Source organism: Lycium barbarum, chromosome 5 (genome assembly GCF_019175385.1).
Source record: "Lycium barbarum isolate Lr01 chromosome 5, ASM1917538v2, whole genome shotgun sequence".
NCBI lineage: Eukaryota > Viridiplantae > Streptophyta > Magnoliopsida > Solanales > Solanaceae > Lycium > Lycium barbarum.
This window is the reverse complement of record NC_083341.1, coordinates 117,763,880-117,775,696: the sequence shown is the minus strand read 5'-3', so window position 1 is coordinate 117,775,696 and position 11,817 is coordinate 117,763,880. Positions and strand designations below refer to the sequence as shown.

General features: G+C 34.8%; 1 long non-coding RNA gene across 2 annotated transcripts; it reads left to right on the top strand.

Annotated features, from left to right (window-relative positions):
* Positions 1-1,202: 1,202 nt before the first annotated feature.
* LOC132641235 (uncharacterized) lies at positions 1,203-10,437 on the top strand. 2 transcript variants are annotated; one of them, XR_009582761.1, is made up of 11 exons: positions 1,203-2,811; positions 2,906-3,119; positions 4,112-4,931; positions 5,195-5,652; positions 5,749-5,842; positions 5,931-6,054; positions 7,254-7,330; positions 8,957-9,097; positions 9,172-9,355; positions 9,608-9,752; positions 9,839-10,437. It is a non-coding gene; the product is annotated as an uncharacterized LOC132641235 (long non-coding RNA). The 2 variants fall into 2 exon arrangements; XR_009582760.1 differs by having other exon boundaries at positions 1,203-3,119.
* The last annotated feature ends 1,380 nt before the right edge of the window (positions 10,438-11,817 follow it).

The window sequence follows — 11,817 nt, the reverse complement described above, 5'->3', positions numbered from 1 at the left end:
TATCCGTTGGAAGTTGGAACTATGAAAGATCAAATACTTTAGGGTAAAAATGTTTTCTTATTTTCTTTGTTTGGTTGCACTTAAGATCCTGAAAATTGTTTCCATAAAAATTTGAGAGAATATTTTCCGGACTAATAAAAACACACCAACGCATTCCCCAATCCACCTCACCCTACCTTCCACCACTCCCTCATAATTTTTTTTCCATATATTTTAATTCACTTCTATAATACACAAAAAAGAATATCTCCCCCCCCCTCCTTCCCCACCCCCCAAAAAACCCACAGCCCCACCCCCTCCAATTTCTTTTTTTAAGAATTTGTTTTTAAAGGTTTTTTTGGTTTTTCGCACCACCCAGCCAGCCCTGCACTCCCCACCACCAAAAGTTGTCCTTTGAATTCAAAAACTTCACAGTGATTGTGCTTTGAGTATATATAAATGCTTTTAAAATAACATTTTTCAAATTACGTACCAAACACAAAAAAAAAAAAAAAAATCTTAGAAAAAAAAAATTCGTCATGCCAAACACACCCCTGGGTCTCATTTATTTGGTTTGAACATACCGAGAAAGAAATAGGTCTCAAAAGCTAATGCCCTTGTTCAATATATCGCTTCATGAATATTCTAAAGAAGAAATTGCTACTTTCATAAGTAGTGACCACCATTATGTGAAGATAATTGGAAATAAGTCATGTTTTGTCTTTATGTTGTTGTTTTTATTGTATTTCTGGTCCTCAGAATTTGCTTAATTATTAAGCTATCGACATTTTCAGGATAGGTCTCTTATATAATGTAGTAAAGTAATTTAGTGATCCAGAGGTCACAATTAAACTAAAATAATTCGGTGACCAAGAGGTCATAGTTGAATTTTAATATTTCGAGTTCAAATTTTGCTTACTTTCTAGAGTTCGTTTAGATCAGCTGGTTATAAATAATAAACGGAAAAGGGCCAAATATACCCCTGTACTATTGAAAAAGGGCCAAATATACCCTTTGTTATACTTTGGATTCAAATATACCCTTGCCGTTATACTATTCGCTCAAATATACCCTTCATCCGTTAAAGTTGTCCACCTTGGACATCCTATCCTACGTGGCAATGACATTTGATGAGGTGGATGTCACGTGGCATTGCCACCTCATTAGCTCCTAACCCATTTTACTCCTCTCATTTTCCACCACTAAAATTTACCCCCCCCCCCCCCCCCCCCCCCCGCCCCAACCCACCATGGCCACCATTACCGCCATATAATTACAACTCTAGAAAAAAAGGGCCACAATTTAAAGGTACCAATCCAAGAATTTCATTTTCGTTTCCTTTTCATACCGCACTAATTTCTGCAAATCAAGAAGAAGTTTCAATAACCTAGCAATGGATGTCAATTTGTAAATGTTCGGATTGAGGTATTGACTAACAAGAATTATAGTGGAAGTATATACTTTAAATAAATTGATTTCAAAAGCGAAAATTTGAACAGAGGTACAGTAGTGTAATTCTGGGTCCGAATTAAATCTGTGAGTGTGCGAACTGCTCCGAATCTTCAAGAAGCTCTTTCGTTTTTCTTAATTTCAATAGTAAGTCCTTCGTTTTCTAGAGCTGTAATTATATGGTGGAGGGGATGGAAATTTTAGTGGTGGAAGAGCGGAGGAGTAAAATGGGTTAGGAGGTGATGAGGTGGCAATGCCATGTGGTATCCACCTCATCCAATGCCACTGCCACGTAGGATAGGATGCCCAAGGTGGCCAACTTTAACGGATGAAGGGTATATTTGAGTCAATAGTATAACGGCAAGGGTATAATTGGACCCAAAGTATAACGAAAGGTATATTTGACACTTTTCCAATAGTACAGGGGTACATTTGGCCCTTTTCCGAATAATAAATATATTAAAAAAATATAAATGATTATGTATTTAAATAAAAGGGCTTCTCCTGATTAAGCTTTCCTTACTTTGTATTGACTGTGTACATAGAAAAATATGACCTATCTTTGTCCACTATAATCCATTGAAGTGCCTTGTTGAGAAAAAAAAAATTGAAGGTACAACAAACAACAAAAGAAACTGGAGAAATTATGAAGTTATCCCTTTTTATAGAGTTATTTAGTAAATGATTCTCTTTTATTTATCTTACAACTTATGAATTTTTAGACCACAGTTTAAATATTTCTTTTGAGTTAATCGAAAATTGTAAAGTTTAAAACTTTGTAAGTTATCCAAACATTGGATGACAATATAATATCTTGTATGTCAGATTGAGAAACATATGAGCAAGCATTAGACTCAAGTCTAATGTTATCTAGAACTATATTTTTTTACGGATTATATATTAAAAGGAATATTTACTTGATGTAGCTTCTTATAAGAGCTAAATATTGATAATAACTACTCCTTTCATTTATTTATATTTAGTAGCTAATTTACTTTTCTAAGCTACCATTCATATCTGTATCAGTAACTTACAGTTACTGGTACACATACACACCGTATTATAAGCTACCCATATTCCACTTTTAACGGTTACATCTTTAATCAACTCAAATTCTCTCTCATTCTTCATTAATCCTCATAGTATTTTTCTCCATTACCTCCTTCACGATTCCACATCCGTAAATCATTGTTCCGAAATTTTGGGGAAGGTGTATTTGGGTAGATTTTTCCTTCTATTAGTGTATTTTGTTCATAATAACTTCTTCTTTTCCACTAATTTCAAGCCAATTGAAGTATCAAATTGTTAGGTTTTCAAGCCAATTGAAGTATCAAATTTATCCATTAATGGTCGACAGAACAAAATCAAACATGGTTACTCGAGGTATACCTTCTATTGTTCAAAATATGGATTTTCCTTCTTTTGACTTGGAGATTTCTCAACAACAAAATGATGTTGTTGCACGTTCTATCGAAAGAATGGTTGTTGAAAGCCATACGAAGAACATTCATGATCCTTCCCACATGCAAAGGCTTAAAAAATCGGTAATTTCAAAATCAACAAAGAAAATAGATGCCGTAAAAGAGATGAAAAGGAGAAAGATTAGTGATGAAGCTTCAGTTAGCAAGGGGAAAAAAGCTATAGAACCAGAAGTAGAACCACACAAGGAGCTTGAACTAGCGATGAAGCAGGTATTTGAACATATGTATACATGCATTTGAATGTATGTGTAGTTGAATCTGAGTATTTTTGTTTGAATTATATGTATTTATACTGTTGATGTTCAATTCGGTTAAATATATGGGAGTTTGAACCATTGATGAATCATGTATTTGAACATAAGTATAAGTATATTTGAAGGTATTTGTGTATTTCAATAATTGATGAACTGAGAATCATGTATTTGAATGTAGTTGAATCTTAGTTTTTTTGTTTGAATTATATGTATTTTTACTGTTGATGTTCAATTTCTGTTAAATATATGGGAGTTTGAACCATTGATGAATCATATATTTGAACACATATATAAGTATATTTGAAGGCATTTGCGTGTTTGAACAAGTAATGAACTGAGAATCATGTATTTGAATATATGTGCAGTTGAATCTCAATTTTTTGTTTGAGTTATATGTATTTTTATTGTTGATGTTCAATTTATGATAAACATATGGGAATTTGAACCATTATTGAATCATGTATTTGAACACATGTATAAATAACTATATTTGAAGGTATTTGTGTATTTGAACAAGTGATGAACTGAGATTCAACTACACACACATTTAAATACATATATACATGTATTTTAAACATAGGTATACATGTATTTGCATGCATGTGTGGTTGATTCTAATTTTTTTGTTTGAGTTATATGTATTTTTATTATTGATGTTAAACTTATGTTAACTATATGGGTGTTTTAACCACAGATTAAATCATGTGTTTGAACACATATATAAGTGTATTTGAATGTAATTGTGTATTTGAACAAGTGATGAACTGAGAAGCAAATACACAAACATTCAAATACATATTTACATATGTATTTTGAATATGTTTATATATGTATTTTAATATATGTGTGTATTTGATTCTCAGTTTTGGCATTTTTATCTGTTTCCAATGATATTCGTACACATATATGTGTTTTGTCCATTTCATTAATTGTTATTCTTATATTCAGGATGATAAATTCTTTATTGAATATCCTCCCAGTCATGCAATACGCTATGCTTCGTACATGAACCATAAAATTAAAATAGAATTGAAGGACAAGCTTACCGATAGACACTACAAGCTCTTTTCTGAAACTATATTTGGAAAATACCTCCAGATGCAGCACTGTGAAGTTCAAGGACAACTATTCAGTTGTTTCATGGTCAGAGAGTTGAAGAAAAGTACTCCCGATGCTTTTGTTATTGATATTAATGGTTTCAAATTGACAATTACTCTTTTTGATTTTGCATTAATGTTTGGGTAAAAGTGTTACGGTGAAGAAATTATTTTTACGGATTCTAAAAATAGACTTTTGGATACATATTTTGGTGGTTCTGATAGTTATTAATGGTTTCAAATTGACATTTACTCTGGTTAAATGCTTCACGGATCAGTATTGGGGTGTCAATGCTGATGCAGATGAAGGTGATGTAAAGATCGAGTTGCTGTTTTTCATTCATTCCTACATCTTTTCCGGTGAGAAGAACTCTGTCATCATCCCAAGGCTTCATTTTGACTTGGTAGAGAGTGGATGGTACAAAGACTATACATGGGGTTTTGATCAGAAGTCTTCACCATAAGATGGATAAGACGAAACAATATTACTGTAGTCGGGGTTTTCCGTTTTCTATGCAAGCATGGCTATATGAGTGCTGCTCCAATGTTTACCCAAATTTGACAGTAAAAAATGGAAACCGTATTCCAAGAATTTTCAACTGGAGAACCATAGATGTAAAACCGCCTTTCAAAGATCAGATGCTGGCATGTTCAAAGATGACGACTCAGAGGTAATTTTCTCTCATAAGTCAAATACACAAATACAAGTATTATACATGTATTTGAATATACTATCTAACATATGTATACACAAATTTGAGTTATATGTATCCACATGTGTATTTGAACATACATGTATATATATATATATATATATATATATATATATATATATATATATATATATTTATCCATTTACACAAATACATGTATTAATCAATTCACATATATCTATATATAGTATCTGACATATTTATATATGTTCCTTTTGCAGGACCGTCTCACTTATAAGAAATATTGTGCCGACCATCAATGAGGTTGAGTTTCTTGTATTGCGTCCATATCTCATCAGTAAACCTGAATCAACACCTCACAAACAATAGGTTGAAGATGAATACACTGACTTTAGTTCCACACCACCCCATTTGGCTACGGCTAAACAGACTCGGAAAAAAGGTGTATCACAGTCTCCACCTCACAAGAAGCCGAGACAAATGCGAATGGTACCATCGCCAGTGAAGAAGACAGCATCTCCAATTCCACGTTTTGGTAATCTTTCTAGGGGTGGATTGACCAGTCCTATTTTGGCAACAACTAAGTCTGTTTCAACAAAGAAAAACGAACAATCATGTCCAAGCCCCCTCCCCCTGTGTTCCTATTGACGTCCCATCTACCAGCAAATCTGATGATATCAAAAGTTTGAGGGAGGAACTTAATGAGTTTATGAAGAATGTAAGTCTGATTTTGTTACTTTATGTTAGTTATCTATGTATTCACTTACTGTTTAATAAGGAATGCAATTTATGAATTTCTTGTTTGAAATTTTAGGTTTTTGCCGAATTCAAGGATCTTCACAAAGTCACTAACGAAAACTTCGCAAAGGTTTTTGAACATATTAAAGTGAATCAAACTTCAAAAAAAGGTATTTATCAACAGTAATACATATTAAAAAATTTGAATATATGGATACATCACATACATGTAATTTGAGAAAAACACTTTTCCTCTAGGGTTGACAGCCAGGCTCCAGCTCATGTCCATTTTGATGACATACTTCGGTCAGCTGACGACTACATTCACCATGATGCTAGCATAAAAATGGAAACTGATACAAGGCATGCAACGTCGACAGAGGTATTTTTGGAGATATTTACTGACTTATTCATTTAATTCATATGAATTGCTTGTATTCAATTGTATTTGTATTACTAGTTCATATATTTAGTGCTATTTTGGTTTTTGTGTATTTGAATGTATTTTTGTTATCACATTGTTTTGTTGTATACTAGAGTTAACATTGGATGTATTTGAAATATTTCTGTTTACCGGTTTATGTACTAATTGATATTTTGAATTCTGGTTTTATCTATTTAGGTGTAAATGTATTTGAACATTGTTTATATGTATTTGAATGTTATGTAACTGATTTGATGTATTTTACTTGTTTATTGATTTTCTCTACTTTAAAGGGAGTTGGTATGCAACAGTTTGATGTGCTAGATATTGAAGTCAATCATGGCAATGAGAGTGTAACGACCCATCTAGTCGTTATCGTGAGTCCAAAAAATTCGCAGCCTTGACTCCCCAAAACATATTCAATTCGTTATGTGTTCTTGATAAACCTCTAGCCATATCGGATTTGGGCCATTAGGCCCCAGTTAATCGGATCGCTTCAGCAATTGGCGAACCACCCTAGCGGTCACGCCATAACGACACATGCTCCGCCATGGCCGAGGTGTTCAATTTTCAAAGGGACTGCCCCAGCGGTATCGCTATAGCGGAGCTTGACCGCTGTAGCGGTAGACGGTCAGTTTTGACCCTATTTAAAGCCCTATTACGGGACTTGACCTATAATCCCTCATTTCTAAGACATGCAGCCGCCTTATATGTTCATATCAGCTCGTAGAGATGTGAGAAATTGTGAAGTTAATATCTCGTTATCTCTTATTTTATCTTCTTAAATCCTTCCCCAATTTCTCTCTAATTCTTAAAAATGGTAAGTCATTAAATGAAGGTTTTCTTAAAAATCTAATAGGTGTTCTTAACCTAGTATAGCCTTTTCATGGGAAGAAAAGGATGAATTAATTCAAGATTAGTTTGTCAACCAATTTCTCTAAGCTAAACCTTCTTATTCCTAAATGTGTTAGTCTTGATAATTAAGGTATGAACCAAAAAAATGCTACCTTTGCCTATTATTAACTATGATTTTTTTAAGAAAGGGATTAATTAGCAATAATTGGAGATTTAGGATTATTATACAAAGAATTATGGTTTTACCCTTGTGAAGAACAATTTCCCTGACCTTTACTTACTCAACTTACTACCCTTCCTAGAATGTTCGGAGTTACGTTCTCTACGAAGATGGAAGAAGGAATCCAAATGGATGTTCGCACACCAGTTCGGCCTTGAGGTAGGTTAATGCTTAACCTTGAGGTAGGTTAATGCTTACTTGTGTAGACTCTGATTAGTACTCCGTAATGTTGCACTAGACATGAATGGAAAAAGCATGCCTAGGTCTTCGGACAAGAAGTTTGAGAAGGAATTCTTAGGTTGGTGTTGTTGTGTGAATTATGTGTTTGGGTTTGTGGCCTTTTATAATCTCTAGGTTATATTTGACTTTAGTGTAAATTGGTGGTTCCATGTATTATGGGAGACTAATCGGAAGGGAAGGATTCATGTGTTATTTATACTATGTTGGTTGTCCTTGTGTGGATTTGACTGGAACTCATGTGTTCATTGACACTCTCATTGCATAGCATACTTTCTTATATCTATGACATATCTATTTCATCTTGATATTGGAATATGGTGATAACCGAGGTAAGTATGATTCATGCGACATTATTATATTTCGTAGCCACCTCTATGTTGTGTGAGACGGAGTGGTTATCAAGGAGATGGATGAGTTATTCTAGGCTATGTGATATGGAATGACGGTACATGGACTTAGCAGTCCCCCATGGGTCATGAGTATCGAGAGGTGCATCTTCCCTCCGGAGCATGTGTGTATCATTACATTGCATCACATTTGCATACAGATTGTATCCTTTTGTTAATGTATTTGGTTTGATATCGATCATCAGTGACCGTGTGTATTATTGTGGAGTGCGTAATTGATGGATAGATAGTTGGGAGGGAAATTTGGATAGGTGTCGTCATACTGTATCCTGGTCTATTGTTCATGTCGGAATGATTACGATAGTGGTTTATGGGTAAGGAGTCGGTAGACCGGGTTTGGACTGAAGCATAGTGGTAAACTTTGGTAGTGAGGAAGTGTGGTTCTTGTGCCTTAGATGTTTTTGTGTGTTTGAGGCGATGTAATTAGTTTCATATAGAAGGTTTCGTATGTCGTGACTGGAGTAGTGCGCGTGTCCTAAGGAGGGAGTAGTTGATGCTTAGTAGGGGCTCGAGTATAAATGAGGCTAGGTTTACAGGTGAAGTTGCGCTTAGACTCAACCTTGGTTGGGCTGCGTAGGATCGATCTTGTCTTATTATAGTTCTTATAGATAAAGTGTCACTAGAGTTTAGACGTATGGGGAGGTATTAGAGATGCTCGGTAGTTATACCGTGGTTAGTATATGAGTTCTTTGCCTACGTGTTGGCTACCATGATTATCTGTTATTGCCTGTTGCTTTTATGATTTCCTAATCATTGTCGGCCTATAATACTTATCATTACTAGTGTTATACTGATACTACTCTTGCTACATCCCATTCGAGGTGTAGAGTCTCACAAGTTGATAGCTTGAATCGAGAGTTTCCGGAAAGTGTGCGGTGTTTATCTTAAAGATCTCCATTAGCTTCATGCCTAGATGGAGGTTGAGTTCGATTTATCTACTTTGAAAATTGTACCTTCGAATCTTAGTAGCTCTTGTACTAGTCTAGACCAGGTTTTGGGAAGGTTGTTATGTATAAGCCTCTTGTAAAAAAATTCGCTCATTTATAAAAAGAGTTAATTGTGCAATTTTATTATGTTTATGTCTAAATATTGAATGAATCTTGTTTTACTATTGAAAATGAGTTACTTTGTGTTAAAGGGTTCGACTACCGAGGTGGGAATGGTAGGTGCCCGCGCGATCCTAGAATGGATCGTGACAGGGAGTGGGGATACATTAAAGGCATCTACTGAAGAGATTCAAGAAGGTGGCGATCTTTCTGGAGAACACAAGGAATGAATGGTACAATAAATCACATTAAACTGTTTTTTCAAATTCTTTTATCTGTAATTAAGGTATTTCAATTTCATGATTAGGAATACGTATTTCAGTTTCCTGAAGATGTATCTGACAAAGTGCCAGACGTATCAACGAACACTACGAATATTGCAGAGGTCCTAACTAATATTTCTCTCCCAATCATCTCTTCGGGACCAGCTCATGAAAAGAGTGCCATGGAACACAAGCATCGTTCTGTTTTTTAGATGCCACACAAAGTTGGTGAGAATGTGCAACCTATATCTTAGTTTTTCCTGCCTGACGAGCTACTTCCAAGCCAAATCCACAAAACATGAATAGTTGTGCATCCATCAGTGGCTTGAAATAGGCATCCTAGTAAATATCAAATTTTCCCTTTCATGGCGGATTACGACTCTGCTTCAGGAACGTATTTACAAACAAGAGTTAATGTATTTAGCTTTTGTGTATTCCAGTGTATATTTTTTTTTGATCATATGTATTTATTTATTTCAGGTAATTCACAAATCATCAGTGTGCGTATTTTTCAAAAAAAGCATCCATTCGCGAAAGATCCCATCACTGGCCCAGTTGACGTAGAGCTTTTTGATAAATACTTGGTGTGGCTTCAAAAGGGACTGCTTGTCAGGCATGAAAAAAAGTAAGTTCTTCACCCTATTATATTTTTAGTGATACTTGTATATGTTAATCAACTAACTGTATGTATTTCACATACTCCTTTTGTAGAAAGAACAAGGAAGATCGTTACAAAAAGAAGATGTCAGCTTTTGAGATTGATGCAAATTATACGTATAATTTTGGCATCACAATATGATATGATCCTAGATGGAACAAAGGGCACAAAGATGCTTGGAAGGACATGGGACGTTTGGATGATGTCTTGGGAAGAGATTGTGGCGACTTCTACACCAAGTGGTTAAAAGCGCAAAGGGCTAAAAGTGCAAATTATGGATATACGATCCAAATCAAGACAAATTGGGCTACAATTGCAAGACAGTTGGTGTTTGGAAGATGAAGATTTCCATATGAGGGCTATTTTCGAAATTCCCAAAGAAGACTACCAACCAAACAAGGCACTTGCCTCATTAATGACATTTTTGTAATAACTTAGTCTTCTTTTAGTCTAGGAATATAAATACTAGACTTAGTTCATTTCATTAGTTAGAATGAATGAATTATGTATTGAATGCTCTAAATGAGTGATAGCTTGTTTGGCTTAATAGCCTTTAGGATTTAGGATAGTTAATGGTGGATTCCATTGTTGGTTTTGAACCTCATTTCCATTGATTTCATGAAGAGTTGTTCATTTGTGAATTTCATTTGAATATCTCTTGCCTTGATGTCAAATAGCTTAGGTTCTATTGATTAAATCTAATTGGAAGGGTCTAGGTTTCATATATTTAGGTTTGTCCATAGATTCATTATTATTAGGGTCTAGATTATATCCTCTATTTCTCATCCCCTTTTCTTCAATGCTCATCCCAATTTCTTGTTATCCTTTAATTCCACATTGTGATTGATTTGGTGTTGCCCCCAAATCGATCTGTATCATTTGGTATCAGAGCAAGGTTGAGAAGTTGTTCTATTCAATTCTTCAATCCTTGGAACAAAATAAAAAAATTACAAAAAAAAATTGAAAATCACTTTTGTGTTGTTTTGGTGTTGGATTTGAGGTTGAATTTGAGTTTGTTGCTATCAAAAACCTCTAGATCCGAAGTTTGAAGTGATTTGGTTGAGTTTAGAGTCATTCACCATTGTTGAGTTTGAAGCTTTTGAAGAACTTGAAGAACAAACAAGTGGGTTTTCAACTTGTGGTGTTCAATTGGTCTCAATTTAGAGTGGTCTTTGTTCTCTAGGTTGAGGGGAGGCTAGATCCGAAATTTGGGGTCAATTGGAGTTGAAATTGAAGGGGTTGATAATTTGAATGTTCTTGGTGTTCTTGAAGATATTCATATCTTCATAAGGAAGAAGGTGACCAAAAGGTGGGTTTGATCCAAAAGAATTTTTCAAAATTGTGAAAAGGTGTTTTTCTACCCCAAAAAGGAAAATACTAGGTTGTGTGGGCCCAAAGAAGATCTTGAAATCAGAATTTTAGCTCAAGTTTCGAGAATACAAGGTACAAATTCGTGAAACATTGAAGCATTATACGATCCCAAAATATGGATCGTATAAATTGTACGCCTATATTTCTCAAGTGTGAAATTGCACACAAGGTATTGAACCTACTGTTGCTGATTTACGGTCCCAATTGACGGACTGTCAATAATTTACGGTCCGTACAATTGTCAAAGTCCAACCGTCAATGAAGTGAAGAAATTGGTCCCTACTGTTGCTGATCTACGGTCCCAATTGACAGACCATCAATAATTTACGGTTCGTATATGACACAAGTCCCAACCGTAGATTTCAACCGTAAAACGAGATACAGAGCATAAAATACATACTGTGAGTGCGATTTATACTTCCACTTATGGGCCCCCAACAGCCCTTTATAAGATCATATTACATGCTGTAAAAAACCTTATGCAAAGCCATAACCTCTAGATGTACCCGCATTTACCCGAAATTGCATTGCAAGTTTGTTCTTCAACCCGGTTTCACTTCATTTTCAGTTCTAAGTTTCCTTAGGTATTTTTTCATCCTTCCTTGATTTTCCAAGCTAATTAACACTAGTAATTGACCTTACTTAGTCGTTGATTGGTTCT